The sequence below is a fragment of the Penaeus japonicus genome, unplaced genomic scaffold (assembly GCF_977035675.1).
Source record: "Penaeus japonicus unplaced genomic scaffold, GWHDUDI00000001_assembly GWHDUDI00000021, whole genome shotgun sequence".
In the NCBI taxonomy this organism is placed as follows: domain Eukaryota; kingdom Metazoa; phylum Arthropoda; class Malacostraca; order Decapoda; family Penaeidae; genus Penaeus; species Penaeus japonicus.
This window is the reverse complement of record NW_028234423.1, coordinates 27,299,024-27,304,023: the sequence shown is the minus strand read 5'-3', so window position 1 is coordinate 27,304,023 and position 5,000 is coordinate 27,299,024. Positions and strand designations below refer to the sequence as shown.

The 5,000-nt window shown below is 29.9% G+C and overlaps 1 protein-coding gene across 1 annotated transcript in view; it reads right to left on the bottom strand.

Moving 5' to 3' along the window:
• Positions 1–3,678: 3,678 nt before the first annotated feature.
• The window catches only part of Pect (phosphoethanolamine cytidylyltransferase), an 18,861-nt gene continuing 17,539 nt past the window's right edge, over positions 3,679–5,000 (bottom strand). The window contains exon 9 of the mRNA XM_043016695.2: positions 3,679–5,000. This exon is cut by the window's right edge and continues 1,209 nt beyond it. The gene's annotated coding sequence lies outside the window, so the exon portion shown is untranslated.

Below are 5,000 nucleotides of genomic sequence, written 5' to 3'. Positions count from 1 at the left end.
TGAGAATTGCGAGTTTTTTTTAGTTAATTGAAAATTGCGAATGTTTTTTTTTTTTTTTTTTAGTTCATTCAATATTGCGAATGCTTTTAGCTATTTAGATCCGAAAATGTGATATATGAAAAGCTGGTTAGGTTATACCTGGTCTGGTTAGGTTATTGGTAGCGTGTCGACTTCACATCCCCGTGGTCAGCAGATCGAGCCCCGTCCAAGCTCGAGTCAACACTCGTTGGCACACTCTCTCACGAGTCAGCACACGCTGGCACAGGCGGGCTCGCTTCAGCAAGCTTGCAGTTATGATAAGGATAAGCTTACTGTGGTAGCCGGATTACCTATAAGGCATTAGGGGCAGACTATAGCCCAGCAGGATAAGTAAATGACTATGCTCACGCTACAGAAGGTAATACAGCAATGCGGCTTTAGGTGCACCTCAGTTGCTGCAACACAGTTTGTCATGGCCAATGGTCTCTACAAGTTGCCATGCACAATATGCATGTATTATAAACCTGTAAAAAAGCACTTCGGGTTCTTGATTTTATTGCAGAGAATGCAAGTGGTTCATACCCTACCAATCAGTTTTTATCTAGAAATCTTTTCTCCTTTTCTCTCCTCTATCTATGTCTGTCTCTTGAATCATAATGTAGATCATAAATCACAAGCATAGTAACCATAATGGAAAATGGAAAAATGTAAATAAGTTAAAATCAACAACAAAATGTCAGACGACATTTAATATGCACAAAATTTTCCTGTACGAGGGCTTCTTTCATACTTGACCTTGACCCACTTACTTCCAGTATTGAATTCAAGAGAGCCTTGATCCCTTACTTACCACGTCATGCTTATAGTATTAATAAACATGAAAGTGCTTAATTTTGTTACAAAATGCTATAATTCTCCCATCTTGCCCTTGAACATACAGCCTTTAAAAAGTCCTGGATCCATCACTGTGCTAGTTCATATTGATTTTTTATTATATTTTTATTTTATTATCTGTCAGGGTATCATCATGAAGAAAGGTATGTTTTTTTCTGCTTATAGAACTTAAAGATTTGAAGCAATGCACATAAATAGTTATAAGTTTAAGGTTTTTTAAATCATCATCTTTCATAATTTTCCTTTTTAAAGTTGAAGAGATCACATCTTTTGACCAAAATAAGTACATTTTAGTTTTTGAGTTGAACTTTATTTTAACATTCTCAACGTTTGGTTATCTTGTCCAGCACAACAATTCAATATATTTTTTTATATATTGTGAAAGAATGAAATCTTGATACTTTGAAAAATTGTCAAGTGAATCTAACATCAGAAGCCGACTGCATTTGCATAAAAAGGGTGAAATAAGAGCCTGTATATTTTGGATTATTTTATTCTGATTTGTGAAGAAAAAGAAAGAAAGAAAAAAAATGATGATACATATTTGAATAGTGAAGTGAAATGAGGGAAAGAATGAGAGCAAAAGCTATGGACCCTCATGTCTCTATTGAATAAAAATGAATCACAAAACAAATCAAAACAGGAATAAATACTTTCCCAGGATCTAGATACTGTAAAGATTCTACTTCAGTATTCAGTTTGGTAACCATCTATAAAGCTGAACTCTGTTTAATGGAATAATACATGCTAAAAATACAGTATTATATTTAACTAATATGCCTTGCCTTCTGTAAGTATGTCCACTAGTAGATTTCTCTGGTGGTGCTATTCAATGTGAATTTCAAACCCAGATTACTTCAAAAACAAGAACGCTTAAACTGCAGCGAAAGCACACTTCATCTGCAGCCCATGTGGAAATCACATATTCATAATTTTATATACATTTACAACCATTCCTTCTTGATATATATATGATCCTAGCCCTACACTTTGAAACTGGCACACACATATCACATTTCCCAAATACAATAGATAACTAATGCCATATCATAGGGCATTTGTCTCCTCTAAGCCAGGCAACTGATATATTGCTCATTTTCATCTCAAAGTCAACACACACACACAGGTAACTTAACCCACAATAGGTATGGTTCACTACAGACAGGTAGGGTTAAAATGTTTCTGTGCTTTTATATACTTTTGACAACTAATATCAGGAACTCATTCTGGACATGCAAACCTATGATTACTATCACATCCCAACTACGACATCCTCTCAGATTAGTTACATTTTTTCTAGGCTTATCACAAATAGCAAATTCTATAAAAAAAACAAAAACAAAAATAAAATAAAAGTAAAAAATAAAACAAAACTACAAGAGGAAAAACGTTATTGACATTTCACTTCCTCTCAATATGCCATTGATGTTTTTGCCTATGGGAATATCATCTCAAAAGATGTTGCTTCTATCTCAAAATTATGAAATCTGAGATGTGTGAAAAAAGCTCATTGTACTTTTCTGAAGGTATCTTTATAACAAACATATAATACAGGTTGCTTGCATTTGAAAAACAAGAGCAACCCTCAGACTTATTTTTCACTTGAAATACAACATTCTCTGACATTGTGGATAAACACCATTTGCATTGGCAAAAAATGAAAAACATATTTGATAAAACAATTTTACCATTAAAGATTTGTGAGAGGAAATTTCCTAAAGTATTGACTAACACCATTTAAAACGGGTATATAATCGCTCTTCCAATTTTCATTTAACACTTATTCTCTAATCAGCTTCATTACTGGCCAGCTAGAAGTAAATAGTAATTTAGTAACAAAAGACTAAAGTTCAATCTTAGGTCTGTTGCATCCAGTCACATATTATGTGATCATGTTTGTGTCTGTGTATTTATGCATACATGAACATTTTTAAGTATATATATGCAAAGTTTATGTATTTATATATATTATATGTATATCACATATTCCATACACACATATATGTATACACACATACACTTATATATGTATATATATATATTTATGTATATTACATATTACATACATACATATACAAACAAACACACACACACACACACACACACACACACACACACACACACACACACACACACACACACACACACACACACACACACACACACACACACACACACACACACACACACACACACACACACACACACACATAAACACACACACACACATATTAAATATATATATATATATATATATATATATATATATATATATATATATATATATATATATATATATATATATATATATATATATATATAATATACACACACATATATAAATACATACACCTGTATATATACACATGTGCACATACATACATACATACATACACACACACGCACAATATATATATATATATATATATATATATATATATATATATATATATATATATATATATATATATATATGTGTGTGTGTGTGTATACATATATATATATATATATATATATATATATATATATATATATATATATATATGTATATGTATATATATGTATATATATGTATATGTATATATATGTATATGTATATATATGTATATATATGTATATGTATATGTATATGTATATGTATATGTATATGTATATGTATATGTATATGCATATGTATATGTATATGTATATGTATATGTATATGTATATATATATATATATATATATTATATATATATATATATATATTTATATTATATATATATATATATACATTATATATATATATATATATATATATATATATTTTGTGTGCACCTATACAGTTCACAGTTACCAGAAAGTTCACACAGCCTGTAATAGCACAAGAATGTAAATGTTTATCACTTTATGATAAAATTTACTGTACACCTCATACAAATTTTTCATATACTTTAAGCTTCCTTTAAAAGATTAACAACTTAAGAAAGAGTTGCCAACACAGTGACACAAATAAAACTATATTGTTATGTGAAAAAAAATAATATTCAGTGCCGATAGTGAGAAAACAAGATTATTAGAAATGAATGTGAATATGAAACACTTCATTCAAAATGAAAAATACATACTGATAACACAAGAAAATAAACACATTTTCCCTTCTTCTTTTCAACAGACAGCCTCAATACTACTATGTATACAGTTCTAGACAGACTTCAAATATATTCTTTTTATCCAATTTATTGATCTCCTCTAACACCAGATGGTCATTTTAAAAGTTCTAAGTAAGATCCAAGAGCTGCTCACAAACTAGCCATATACCTAGTTTTCTAACTACATTTGCCAGAGCAGAACTACCTCATGATTTGATAATTTTGTCTCTGCTTTCATGGCATTTGTCCTCAATGAAGCTATACCATGGAAGTTTGTCCTGAACTGTACTTCAGAGGCCGGCTGCAGTGAGCAAAGGTTTGCCACTAGTAAACTCTGCCCTGACTGCCTCATGTGATGTGCAAAATTTATGAAGTCAGAGATACAGACAGGAGTCAACCGATTGTCTACTATTTTTTTTTTCTTTTAATTACTTATTATTGTTCTTTTTTTTTCTTTTAAATCACAACAGGACTAAAATATGTCAGCATGGTTACAGCAGTGCATGTGACTACAGGTCTCGGTTTATTCAGCTGGTCTTTTTTTCTGTTGTAGTCTTCTGATATAAAGACCACTAAAATCTTCAAATAAATATTTCAAGTCATAAAATATATAGTCATCCTAAAGTTCTTTAGGAACATAACAGGTAAAGTAGAAGCATTTATGAAAAACAATAATTATACAAATAAAAATTCAAATAATAATGTCAGTAATAGTAATACCAGCAATAATAAAAAACTTTTATATCATCAGAGCAACAATGATAATGATAATAATAATGGTAATAATAAACAGTATGGATATCACAATAGCAACAATAACAATAATAATTATAATAATATCATTACATTATGACTGAGAGGCAGATGGTCAAACTATAAAAGATTTCTTTAAAAAACACTGAGAGTAATACTTGAAAAAAAAAATAAAATAAAAATAAATGAATAAAAAAAATTACTGATTATTCATCCTCTCACTACTCACCAAAAGCAGAGACA